At 44.8% G+C, this 13113-nt stretch overlaps 1 long non-coding RNA gene across 1 annotated transcript; it reads left to right on the top strand.

The window, feature by feature from the left end:
- The first annotated feature begins 11080 nt into the window (after positions 1–11080).
- LOC116823816 (uncharacterized) lies at positions 11081–12848 on the top strand. The gene is made up of 3 exons (XR_004373505.2): positions 11081–11154; positions 11392–11530; positions 12058–12848. It is a non-coding gene; the product is annotated as an uncharacterized LOC116823816 (long non-coding RNA).
- Positions 12849–13113: the final 265 nt, after the last annotated feature.

Here is a 13113-nt window from a genome sequence, read left to right as displayed (position 1 = left end):
CTGTTGGTGCTGTGGTGCGGGAGGTTTGTGTGGTTTAGCTATGGGTGGTGATGGCTGCTAATGTCCCCAAAACAAGACTTAACTTTAAGAGAATGGGTTCCGTGAATTGTGCTGGGGCTATTGATGGCTCATATATGATCACTGTTTGCCTCTACCAGGTGCACATGAATATGTCAGCTGGCAAGGATAATACTTGCTCATTATGCAGGCCTCGGTTGACCATAAAGGGATGGCCAAGGATGCTAACATGGGAGGAACTGGCAGAGTGCATGATGCCAGGGTATCTAAAGATCTCACATTTACCTGGTTGGACAAGAAGGGGCTTCATTTTCTCCCAGTAATATGAATAATAACGGTATCTGGGCCTATTCATATTTCAGGGGACCCAGATTATCCTTCACTGTCCTGGCTCATGAAGCCCTACCTGATATGAGAACACCTAGCTGAAGAAAGTTTAGTTACACACAGAGCAGTTTCAGGATGATGGTGGAATGTGCATTTGGTGAAATAAGGCAAGATGGCACTGCTTACAAGCTGTTTAGGGGCTAGTTTGTGTAATGCCATTTATGTTAACAGGGCATGCTGGACACTGCACAACATAAGTGAGAAGGAGGAGAACTTTCTCCAGAGTAGGTTGAAGATAGTACTGGTTTAGAGGCCCACTACAGGCATCTGGAGAACATAAAAACAATGAGGAGTCCGGTGGCACCTTAAAGGACTAACAGATTTATTTAGGCATAAGCTTTTGTGGGTAAAAAACCCCACTTCTTCAGATGAATGGAATGAAAGTTACAGATACAGCATAAATATATATTGGCACATGAAGAGACAGGAGTTAACTTACAAGTGGAGAACCAGTGTTGACTGGGCCAATTCAGTCAGAGTTGATGTGGTCCATGCCCAATAATTGATGAGGAGATGTCAATACCAAGAAAGGGAAAATTGCTTTTGCAGTGAGCCAGCCACTCCCTAGTCAAACCCAAATTGCAGGTCTTAAGTTTGCAAATGAATTGTAGCTCTGCAGTTTTTCTTTGAAGCCTGTTTTTGCCACGGGGCTCCTTGTTTTTGGGGATACAGACTAACCCAGCTACCCTTCTTGATACCCGGAAAGCACGTCTCTGATAAGTGGTGCTAGGTCTAGGAGTGTATGGGTAATAAGGGATGCCCTGTTTTCCCCTACAAATGCTGGAGGTGGGCAAATGGGAGTCATGTGTCCAGTACAACTATTATAAGTGGATCTGTTGTTCATCTGACTTTAGTAAAAGCTTTGGTTTGAACTTCCTGTCTCTTTCCCAAGCACTCACAGGTGTATTGTGCAACCAAACATTTTATTAATAACACAGGCAGCCCAAGAATCACTATCTCAGAAGTGAGAATTCTAAGAAAAGTGCAGAAAACAAACTGATACCACAGCCGATCAGTGTGCTAGAGAAGTCACCAGTGCAACTACTATCTTTCCCCTGTGGATGTATGGGGGGAGAGTGACTAGGGTACATATCAGCAGGCACATTCCCAGGCCAGGAGTGCATTGATTGGGGAATGAGCCAATCAGAAATCTCCAGCAGTAGCATGGGGGGAAGAGACCATTGTAGGTGACTGGACTAGGGCAAAAGTAGATGTTGAGGTTTGGGCAGGCTGCCTGCTGTCCATCAGGCTAATCAGCTGCTCAAACAGGTCTCTCTGCTGCTGTTGGCCCAGCTTCCTAGTTGCTATGACATGCCTGATGAACTCTTCCCCTCTTAGTCCAGCATCTTCCTCTGCATTTCCAGGAGCTGCTCCAACCAGCAGGCAAAGTCCTTCTGTGGGTCCTTGACCTTCTCCCTTCCCCTCACCCCTCTGTTCAAGCTCCTCGCTCTCAGGGGACTCAGGTGTGACTGGACCCTGGTGTGAGAATGAAGCACTGCTCCATTTTTACCTGTCTTACTTCGGGGTTTTGAAAGTTGTTTTACTTGGTGGAAATCTGCTGAAGCTTGAAAACTACATTAATGAATTGTGCCTAGAAGCAAGACTTGAATTGGACTCTAAGAGACATCATTCCTTTCCCACGAAAGGGAGATGGCTGTTCTGATCTGCAGTGGAGAAGAGGAGAAACATGATTGCCTGGGCAGAGAACTGAGGCAAGACTCACCTCTATTGTTGTTTGGCTGCAGGAGGATGATATTTAGTCCTTGGCTTCACTTGAGGTTAAATTTACAGTCAGTACAGGTCACTTGTATATATTGTTAGCACTAAGCATCATTCTGGTAACAAGGATATGGAGTCGCAATAGGCAAAAACAATGAAAGAAGTTTAAACAGTTTTGTAGCAACTGGACATCTAACTTACTGAATGCCAGTGAAAATGAGATAAGATCAGAGACTGAAATAAGAGGGAAAGAACAAGTTAAGACTTCCACAAGTTAGATGTCTTCAAGGCAGCCGGGCCTGATGAAAGACATCCTAGAATACTCAAGGAGCTGACTGAGGAGATATCTGAGCCATTAGCAATTATCTTTGAAAAGTCATGGAAGATGGAGAGATTCTAGAGGACAGAAAAAGGGGAAAATATATTGCCAATCTATAAAAAGGGGAATAAAGACAAAGCCATCAGCTTAACTTCAGTACCAGGAAAGATAATGCAGCAAATAATTATGCAATTAATTTGCAAATATCTAGAAGATAATAAGGTGATAAGTAACAGTCAGCATGAATTTGTCAAGAACAAATTGTGTTAAACCAACCTAATAGCTTTCTTCGTCAGGGTAACAAGCCTTGTGGATGGGGGTGGGGTGAAAGCGGTATATCTTGACTTTAAGGCTTTGTCTACACTAGCACTATTTTCAGCAAAATGTTAGTCCGTCAGGGATGTGGACAGCACTATGTTGGTAGAAGACTCTCCTGGTGATGAAGCGGCTACACAGCTAATCAGTACAGCTGTGCTGCTGTAAGGTCCATAGTATCAAAAGCCTTCAGCTCTGTCTATACTGTCTCATGATCTTCTCAGAAACAAGCTAGGGAAATGTAAACTAGATGGAGTTACTATAAGGTGGGTAAAAAACTGATTGGAAAATGATTCCCAGAGGTTCATAGTCCAGCTGGAAGAGCATAATGAGTGGGGTCCTGCAGGTATCAGTTCTGGGTCTGTTCAATATCCTCAATGATTTAGATCACAAACTGTATAAGTGTACTTTCTATGCTGATGATGCTGAGCTGGGGGGTTGCAAGTGCTTTGGAGGATAGAATCAAAATTATCAGGATTAAATTCAGTAAGGACAAATGCAAAGTACTCTATTTAGGAAAGAACAATCAGTTGCACACATACAAAATGGGAAATGACTGCCTAGGAAGGAGTACTACGGAAAGGGATCTGGGGGTCATAGTGGATCACAAGCTAAATATGAGTCAGTGTCACACTGCTGGAAAAAAAATCCTGCAAACATCATTCTGGGCTGTATTATCAGGAGTGTTGTAAGCCAGACAAGTAGAAAATCTTCTGTTCTACTCTGTGCTGATAAAGTCTCAGCTGGAGTATTGTGTCCAGTTCTGGGTGCCACTTTTCAGGAAAGATGTGAACAAATTAGAGAAAGCCCAGAGAAGAGCAGCAAAAATGATTAAAGGTTTAGAAAACATGGTCTTTGAGGGAAGACTGAAAAATTGGGTTTGTTTACTCTGGAGAAGTGAAGACTGAGAGGGGACATAACAGTTTTCAAGTACATAAAAGGTTGCTATGAGGAGGAGGGAGAAAAGTTGTTCTCATTAGAATCATAGGGTTAGAAGGGACCTCAGGAGACCATCTAGTCTAACCCTGCTCAAAGCAGGACTAATCCCCAGATTTTTACCCCAGTTGCCCAAATGGCTCCCTCTAGGATTGAGGTCACAACCCTGGGTTTAGCAAACCAAAGTGCAAACCACTGAGCTATCCCTCCACCCTGATTAGACAAGAGGACTTTAAATTGCAGCAAGGGCGCTTTAGGTTGGACAATAGGGAAAACTTCCTAACTGTCAGGGTAGTTAAGCACTGGAATAAATTGCATAAAGAGATTGTGGAATCTCCATCACTGGAGTTTTTGTTTGGTTGGTTGGTTTGTTTTTTAAAGAGCAGTTTAGACAGACATGTGACAGGGATGGTGTGGACCAGGGTTCTCAAAATAGGGGTTGGGACCCCTCGGGGTTCAGAAGGTTATTACATGTAGGGGTCGTGACCTGTCAGCCTCCACCCCAAGCCCAGCTTTTTCTCCAGCATTTATAAGGGTGTTAAATATTAAAAAGAAAAAAAAGTGTTAACTTATAGGAGGCTGGGGGTTGCACTCAGAGGCTTGCTATGTGAAAGGGGTCACCAGTACAAGAGTTTGAGAACCACTGGTCTGGATGATGCTTGGTCGTACCTTGAGTGCAGGGAACTGGACTAGACCTCAAGACCATTGCCTAGAAGATGGGAAGCAGTAGCTCCATATACTGTTGTTTGGTCTATGAGCAGCACCTGTAGCACCTCCAGGGCATACAGGGACAGCCCAGAGCAGATTTAATTTCATTATAGGTGTCCATTTGCCTTTCCACAGTATCCATCTGTACCTGGTCAGTGCTGGCCAGGAGAGGAACAGACAGTCTCAGTTGGGTGGTGGTCACAATTATATTGAGAATGTTACAGAGAGAACAAGGAACCAAATACTGCAAAGGAGAGATAGGCTTAAACCAAATCCCTAGAGACTTTAAGGGGATGTAGTATCTGAAATCTGGAACTGGATCCAAGTGTTGTGGCTTATGCCTATCTCTACTGAAAAACACTTAGAAGCCCCACAAACATTAAGAATTGCTATTGCTATTAACAATCACATTTAATGCCTTGTAAATTTACAAGGCACTTTACAAATATAAGATAAGCTTCCTACCCTGAAGATCTTACAACCTAGCATTCATGTTCACTGCCTGCAACAGCATGCGATCTACGTTAGACAAGACAAAACAAGCAAGGCAAAGAACCCTGTCATTCAGCAATGGAAGCCTGTGGAGCAATCACTCAGGAGAAGAAGCCAGGGAGGAATGAAGTGGATTTTAAGGAGAGAGGTCACTTAATAAATTAGGACAGAGAGAAAATTGCACACATCAGGAGCAGAATGAGAGAAGACAAAAAAGCTGAGAGTGGGGGGAAGGAAACAAAAGGAGCAGTAAGGAGACAGGTTTGAGGGGATCAGCAGGAAGACCAGGGGTACCATAGAGAGCAAATGCAGGCTGCCCCGTATTCCTTTGTACAGTATATAGAAATTGGTCTGTGGGTCTTCATCCCAAGCTTCAGGGCCTTGTGCACAACACTAAGATCCAGCAGGGTTATGCAGATGTATTCAGTGCTGTCAAGGACATTTGCAAACTGATGTTGCAGCTCTGCCCTCAGATTTGCCAACCTCAGCTGCCTTGACAGGGACCTGCATGGGGCTCTTTCCTGCCTGCTTCAGGAAATGAGTCACAGAAACCAGACGGGCATGCACAGTTGGGGTGACTGACTCAGTGACACTGTGCTGTCACTGAGGCTTGATGTACTGTACTCAGATATTTCTCCTGCCCTCATTCATGTTTCCATCATGATGAGCTGGTGCTAGTTTAATATCCACCCCCACCCATGTCCTGTTCAAAAGGCATTTGAACAGTTTGTTTTTGCTCACTCAGCTGGTGCCAGGAGAACATTGGGAGGTTCCAGGACATGCTCAAACACTGCTGCCAGTACTGTGGGGGTGCTTAAGGGACCCTGGACTGGCCATAACTAGTACATTGGTGGATATTTCTATTGCTCTCAGAAAGCAATGTTGCATGCTGTTGCAGTGTTGTCTCTCAGAGTCAGGGCCTCTCTAGAGGACTTGGGTGAGTGATTAGAAGATAAAGGTGTGACAGGTTGGGTCACAGAGACCCCCTTGGAACTGCCACCTGATGTGCTGAGGCTACCTCTGAGATGGTTTTCCGTGGTAGCTTGAGACTTCAGTACCCTGTCTTGTTGAGCCAGACATGCAAGCCTGCTGCAAACAGACCCAGGTCTGAACCATGTCCCTCATAAACTGCAGGCTTAACAGAAAACAGCTTAAGAAGTGCTCCTGTCCCCAGCATCCAGATACCGAGTTCCCAGTGGGGTCCAAACCCCAAATAAATCCATTTTACTCTGTATAAAGCTTTACAGGGTTAACTCAAATTGTTTGCCCTCTGTAATACTGATAGAGAGATGTGCTGTTTGCTCCACCACATATTAATAGAAATCACTTTTTACTTATTAAGTATAAAAAGTAGGATTTAAGCAGTTCCAAGTAATAACAGATAGAACAAAGTAAATTGCCAAGCAAAAGAAAACAAAACATGCAAGTCTAACCTTAATAGAGTAGAAAACTAGCTGCAGCTAAATCTCACCCTCAGGTGTTCCAATAAGCTTCTTTCACAGACTAGACTCCTTCCTAGTCTGGGTCCAGCAATCACTCACACCCCTGTAGTTACTGCTTTTGTTCCAGTTTCTTTCAGGCATCCCTTTGGGGTGAAGAGGCTATCTTCAGAGCCAGCTAAAGACAAAATGGAGGGGTTTCCAGGGCCTTTTATATTCTCTTTTGTGGGGAGGGGAAACCCTTTTTTTCCTGTGCAAAAATCACAGCAACAAGATGGAGTCTGTAGCCACCTGGGCAAGTCACATGTCCACAAATGATTCAGCTTTTTGCAGGCCAATGCTATTGTTTACAAATTAGTTTGAATGTTCCCAGGAAAGCTCAGATGTGGATTGGCATCTCCCAAAGTCCACTGTTAGTTAAGTACTCCCAATTACTTGATAATCCCTTCATGCTACGTTGACCAAATCTGCCTTATGTGCTTCCTACAGCAAACACTTTAAATACAAGCATAGAGCCAACACTCATAACTTCAGATATAAAAATGATACAAGCATACAAATAGGAAGAATATATTCAGTAGATCATAACCTTTGCAAAGATATGTTACATGGCATATCTAGCATAAAACATATTCCAATTATGATATATTTACACTCATAAGCATATTCCTCTAAAGCATTATGGGTGCAATGTCACAAAGGGGTGTGACCAACATGTTAGCTGCTGCTCTAGTGCTCATGAATAATTACTTTGGTCATTATGACCCCATGGTCAGTGACAATAAAGTGACCATTAGCTGCTCATCTTCTAGCCACATTCCCAAGATTCCCTGCAGAATGTCCTGGTGTGTGTAGAGTGGTATAGGGAGGGCCTCCCATGAGCAGGGCTGGCACTAGATAGACAACTGGCAGAGCCACAGGAGCAAGGATGCAGCAAATAACTAACCAGCAGAATCACTATGAAGGTAACTGTTCCAGTGGACTGTGAGGCAGAGCTCTGACCTTGCCCCCATAGGTTCTATGCTTCTAGGTGATTTATGCTAGCCTCAATGGCTCACTGTGACCCTCCACATAGCCCTTCTCTCTCTCGGGCCAGGGTTACAATCTACTGAGCCCTTTTCATCATAGGCCAGCAAGGAGGCTGGTGAGAGAACTCCCACAGTCTCTGTTGTCCCTGGTGCTTATTTCAGAACAGTTTAGCCTCCTGTCCTGACAGGGGCCTGACTTCCTCTCCCAGGAGATGTTCCTGTAGCCCTGGAACCCTAATGGTAGCAGCTGTCAGCAGCCAACCTTTCACTGCCAGAGTTGCTACATTTCCCTGGGCCACTTCCCTTCAACTCTCCTGTTTCTCCCTTCTTCATCCTTACCTTAGGGTTCCCTTACCCATGGTTTGAGGGTGTCTTCATTAACAGCCCTTCAGCTGCACTTCCTCTCCTCTGCCAGACTGGAGTGAGCCCTTTTTATAGTATCAGCTGGGCCTTAATTAGAGTCAGGTGGTCACATTAGCTTAATGGCCTCACCTGACTCGTTGCAGGTTAATTAGAGTCAGGTGTTCTCATTAGCCTGGAGCAGCCCCTGCTCTGGTCAGTCAGGGAACAGAAAACTGTTAATCCAGTGGCCAGTATATCTGCCTTCTGCTATTCTGCTGTACCCAACTGGCCTGGATCTATCACAACTGTCTGTCAAAGACTGATAATGGTGAGGTTGGATGCACCATGGATATATGGGCAGCTTGAAAGAGAATCCCCAACATCATCCTGGAGAACCCTGGAAACTCCTAAATATGACAATGTGCTGGAGGGGGCTCTCAGGAACTGCATGTTAAAATGTCAGTACCAGAGTGAAGGGAAGATTGGAATGATTTTTCTCCCTTTGATCCAGGAGTTTACTGCCTCTTTGGCTACTGCAGAACCAGCCACTCAGATAGCTCCACAATGATAGATAAATAGATCACTGTCAGAGAGGACTTATCCCAGAGGCTCATAAAAATACTTCTGAATAATCACTCTTACTTCTGGAATGGGGCAGAAGGAACAGGAGTCAGGGATTCAGTAGTCTCCCAGAGGCGGCCTCCTGGTTTCACCTACAAAGATCGTGTGCAGATGACTGCACACTCCCAGTTATGGGGCACTGGGATACAACTAGTAGAGCTAGTTCCCCTTCCCCTTCCCCTTCCCCCCCGGAAAATAAAAGCCACATCCCATGAGAATTTCTGTTATGTCATAAATGCAACATTTCTGCCTAAAAAAGTTTCAATGGAAAATGTTTTACCAGCCCTAATAGTTATTGGTATACCCACTGTGTAGATTAGGAATAACATATAGAGTTTCCCAGCAGAGTGTGCTACCACAAGCCTTGCTACAGACTGCATTCTACCCTGTCTGCTGCTGGGGGCAACTCCAGATTTCAGACTGACCCATGAAAAAAAAATTCTCTCTAGACTTAAATTGCTACAGTGGCCACAGCCGCTCAAGAGACCTTCACCTGGTGTTAGCACTCCAGCCCATTCAACTCTCTCCTGCAAGGAGTGCTGCTATTGCTAGTCCCCTCCCTTATTCTCCACCCTCCTGTGTTCCTCCAGTGCTCCTCACTGGGACTTGGAGCAGCCAATCCCCCAATTAATGTTCTCCTCTCCTTCTCTCTGTGTGTGACCCATTCCCCTCTCTCACCTCCCAGATATTTATGGTGTCCCTTGCTGTAGGGAAGAGACAGGACTCAGCTGTGTTGAATCTAAAATGGACATGTTCAGACCCTCCTCTGGTTCTCCCTCATTCTCTAGTTCCCAACCTGGGTAATGGAGCTGTGCTGCCCAGTGTCACTACACCAGCTTTCCCTAAATCCTTGTGGGGGGCAAATTCTGGTGGAAGGATGCACTATCAAGTCAAGGGTCTCCATTACATTCCTTTCCCACCTTCTTTCCCCCAATCCTTATTCTATCTGCTGGTGCACTGCCTAACCCACCCTCACCACTAGGTCAAAACACATGGAGAAACAGGAGTTAGAACTATAAAATGTCCTGTGGGGATTTCATTGCGCTAGAAAAAGTTTCACTTAGATCATCCAGGACAATACCACTTAGCTTTTATACAAGGCTTGTCTCCAGGAAATCTCAAAGTGCAACTGGAATATTAGCAACTCTGGGCATACTCTGGTGAGACATTAAGAGATCCCTTTAACCCTTAACCATATGTTGGAGGCCTCACTCCAAAATACTTGGGATTTGAAGACTGGCTCATTAGATGGGCCAGAGCTGAGATCTGAATGTGACTGTCCCTAGAGTTGAGAAGTCTAAATCCAGTGTTCCAGTCTGGGCCTATCACTATGAATATGTTATTAACCCTATTCAGGAGTTACTTGGTCTCTTCAGTTTTTCATTCAGTTGCATGTCCCTAGTAGGTAGAGCTGGTTTAAGCAGAACCAACTGCTTTGTAGGTTCTCTTCACCCTCAGCACCCCCACAGGTGAGCACACCAGAGTGCACTGCAGAAACCCATCACCTGGCTCCCAGGGTTAGCCTCAGCACTGTTGCATTGCTGTCTCCCTCTCCTCATTGATAAGTATATATGAGCTGGTTATCCAAGGAAGGAGGAAAATATCAGAGGGGTAGCCATGTTAGTCTGGATCTGTAAAACCGGTAAAGCATTCTATGGCACATTATAGACTAACAAACGTATTGGAAGATGAGCTTTCGTGGGTGAATACCCACTTCGTCGGATGCATGTAGTGGAAATTTCCAGAGGGAGGGTAATTGTTTGGGGAAGGTGCCTGTGGGAGGAGAACTGGTACTAAAGTGGATAAAATTGAGCAAAGAAGGAAAAATTCTGCTGGGCAATCTGGAAACAGTTCCTATTAGTGAGGGGTCTGTTAGAATGTGGGAGTTTCCCTGAGGACAGGGCAGGAGCTCCAGTGTTTGGGCCTGGAGAAAGCACTGGAGAATACATTAGAGGAGCAATGCTTCTGTGGCTGGCGAAGGGGGATGGAGGAGTAGATGCACAAGATTAGAAATGGGCAGCAAGGAATATAGTCTCTCTGTTAGAATATGTCTGAGATATGAGGGAAGGTTCTGGCAGTGGAAAAAGTTGAGTGGTGTGGGTGTTAAGTGTCCAGAAGATCCTGGATGTTAACTAGCAATGGTAGCATGTGAAATGCTCAGAGGAAAATATGTAGAGCCACATCAGGGCACCAGTCCTAACTCTGTAATGGAGATGGGATGATTTTAGGGATCAGAGAATAGGAATTTGAGCCTTTCACTTCTAGAGCATCAGTCCCAATCCAGCCCCAGCTTCTGGGGTCCAGGTGACCCAAACAGATTGGGGGATGAGATACACAGCCTTTCAGCTCCAGGACGCTGGTTCCAATTTGGCTCCAGTTCAGGGGGAATGGAATGCAGTCTTTTCATAAAGGACACCACCTCCTAGAGAAATCTCTAATCACTTATAACTAAATTATGAACCAGTTTTTTTAAAAAAATGTTATGACACTTTTCCCCCACTAAGGACTAAGCCCAATCCTGAGCACCTTCAGCTCCCACTGACTTCAACAGAAGTGGAGGGTATACAGCCCCTCATAGATGTATGAGAACAACGCTGCATTGTCCACAGAGAATGGCAAAGATGTTGCTAAGAGATTTTCTATCTGTAATTATTGATTCATTCTTCTTGGCTGTCTCACCTTTCACAGGGCAAGTCTGGACAAGGGCTGGGAGCCCTTTCACACCAGCTGCTACTACTTCTCTAAAGACACCATGAATTAGGGTGCCAGCAAGAGGAACTGCATAGAGATGGGTTCCCACCTGGTGGTGATCAACATGAGAGATGAGCAGGTAATTTGCCAGGGATTGGTCTCCAGTGGGAATTCAGTGCCCAGCTCTGGAGGAGACCTCCACACACTTAGACCTGCTCTTGAATTTGAGCAGGAAATTCAATCTCCAAGTTCATTCCATCCTGATCTTCCTCAGTCGTCACCACCAGCACCAGACTCATAGCTTACAGGAACTTTGCCTTCCTACTATCTGCTCAGTGATGGCATCTGATGAGATTTACATTTATTTTTTATCCAGGCTTTCCTTTCCAGTTGGAAAGTTCCAAAGGGAACTTATACAGGCACCCAAGCATAAAGTTACTATATTGGTCTGACTCATCAGGAGGAGAAAGGCCAGTGGTGCTGGGTGGATCATACTCCAATAACCAGACTGCAGTGTGAGTATCTCATGGGATGGAGACTATTTACCATCCTCCCCTTAGCCCAGCAGATTAACATACAAGGTAATGGGAAGGAGGTGGGGGTTAAAAGGGAGACCTCTGTCACCTACTGGAGCTAAATGTTTCTGCTCCAGCAAAGGGTAGATTTGTTGGGGAAATATGATCGGAGGCTATAACTCCATTTTAGGGAACAGTATAAAGGGAGGATGGTGTGGTGTTTAGATGTGCTTGTAATTATTAGAACTGGGAGCACTAGCTGTTGGGTGTCTGAAAGGTCAGGAAACAGGAAGGAGTGGGGAAGAGTGGCGGAGGCTGAGTGAGAGTTACAGAGTGTGCAGCAGCAGCTTGGTAAAGAGGTTTCCACTGTAAAAATAAAGTCCTGTTGAAGCTTGTTAGCTTGCCTGCTTGATACAACAGAAGGGGAATCTGTCAGCAGGATTCAAAACTGTCCTTTTCCCTGCTCCTCCATCCTCACCAGCTACAGCTGTTTCTTCTGTGACACTCATGATGAGTCTCTCCTACAGGTTCTGGAAAGATAAGGAACCCAAGAACCTTGACAAGGAGAAGTGTGTTGTCATGGATATGAGGAAAAACACATATTCAGAGGACTACGAATTGAAATCATCTCCCATTACACAGCAATTTATCAACATTGTAAAACTGCAGCAACAAATATTTGATTAAAAACATCCTGGGTGTCAGAGTGGAAAGAGAACCCATCCCTCACTAGGAGCAGCTCACAAAGATTTGATAGGAGGGGTCAGATTAGCCCTGATCTGCAATTATGTGGGAGTGGTGGGGACTGTGGTAGAGGTTCTTGCACTCAGTGGCCTGAACCCAAAGTAATTTTTAAAAAATTAAAGCTGCTGAAAATGTTTAAAGTGGGAAAATGCCACATGGCAGCTGAGCTCTGCTTGTGACATCACAAAAGATGCCAATGCTATCTCCCAACAAGTCTGGTAGAGAGGGTAGCTTTGGGAAGGGGAGGGCCATGGGATTTGCCTTGCACTTGAAGGGAAAGATACTATTCTCTTATAACGAAGCGGACAAATTTAAACCCAGAGGAAGTGTATCACCTACTAGTGTGCCATCACTTTCTGCTTACTCCTTACTCTTACTGCATACAACTCTTCACCAAGAATTCTGATTATTTCAGGGCTGTGTCTACTAGTGTATATATTGGAAATACAGGTAGGTCCAAACTGGTATCCTCTAACCCATTTAGAACTCAGTTCCATTTTGTAGTGTAGATGGAGCTCGGGACCTAATATAAGTTCTCTTTTGTGTAGAGACAATGTGGTCATCTCAGCATAATTCTAACTGCTTCCCAGGCCAAACTTGTTATTATTTGTGAAAAGGGTATAGACGTATGGATGGAAAAGCTGCCCAAAACTCTGTAAGGCTTGCAATCACTGAGTCTTGTTAGACATTAGAACTACATTCTTGCTGGGAGAAAAATATCTGGGTCTGGTGTTAGACTCAAATGTCCTGCTGTAAGAAGCTGCAGAAAAAGGAGGGGTTTTCAAACTACAGGAGCTTCAGTCAAAAAAAAAAAAATCTAGGGATGGCTGCCACTGCCC

Source organism: Chelonoidis abingdonii, chromosome 1, assembly GCF_003597395.2.
Source record: "Chelonoidis abingdonii isolate Lonesome George chromosome 1, CheloAbing_2.0, whole genome shotgun sequence".
NCBI lineage: Eukaryota > Metazoa > Chordata > Testudines > Testudinidae > Chelonoidis > Chelonoidis abingdonii.
The sequence above is the reverse complement of the archived record's forward strand: the minus strand, read 5'-3'. Positions and strand labels throughout refer to the sequence as shown.